Raw genomic sequence first — 956 nt, 5'->3', positions numbered from 1 at the left:
AAAGACACCAGTTTAGCTCAATGTGCATGTCTTTGGACTGTGGCAAAGAGCCAGGTATCTGGAGAGAACCCCACAGACGCAGGGAGAACTCCACACAGAAAAGCCCCAGCTGGTTGCTGGATTCAGGATCTTCCACGATCTCCTTGCTGTGATTTTCAAAATTAAAGTTATTATGAATACAGAAAAATCTGGGCAGATTTTGATCCACTGTGCAATATCCGGGAAGTGTCTGGTTTTTTTTTCTGTTTTTTTTTTTTTAATGAAGCATTTTAGTTAGATCAAAGCTGGATTGAAGGGGAAATGATGTATGCACTCCGCATTGGACGGGAAACCATCTCATCTGAAGCAGGTGACTGTGTTTTTTCAACTTTTGGTATCTTTGAATCCTGAATCTGACCACTGGGCACCGGTAAGGCTAGTCATTAGTAGCTGGACCGATCTGATATTACCTATCGGTATTGGTCCGATACTGACCCAAATTACTGGATCGGATATCGGCGAGAAATAAAAAATGTAATCCGATCCATTAAATATCAATAAAGGACCTCACAAAACTTGCTACACGGCGTAACTCGGCTCATAATTGTAGCACGTGATAGAGCAGCTGTGTGTATTTGTAGCCTTGCTACCAAACCAGCATTTCATCTCAGAGAAAGTTTTCCCAGAGAGAAGTAAAGCAAGTGTATAACATCATCTCTGAATGTCTGTAAAGAATTCCCATGTTAAGCTTAACAACAGATATATGGAGTGACTGCCTCTCTCTCTCTCTCTCTCCTGCTGCTACTTCAATCGTGAAACTGAATAATGATCAGGTGATCGGCTTTTCTGTCAGAGTCCGTCTCTCTTCTTTGTTTTTAGCCCATTTTGCACCAGAAAGAGGAAACCAGCGGCTGAACAACAGCAGCACATTTAACCTTGATAAGCTGTTGTTAGAATTTATTTAATATTACTTTCTA

The sequence above is a fragment of the Haplochromis burtoni genome, unplaced genomic scaffold (assembly GCF_018398535.1).
Source record: "Haplochromis burtoni strain Fernald_Lab_line unplaced genomic scaffold, NCSU_Asbu1 Contig_23, whole genome shotgun sequence".
Classification (NCBI taxonomy): Eukaryota; Metazoa; Chordata; class Actinopteri; order Cichliformes; family Cichlidae; genus Haplochromis; species Haplochromis burtoni.
The sequence above is the reverse complement of the archived record's forward strand: the minus strand, read 5'-3'. Positions refer to the sequence as shown.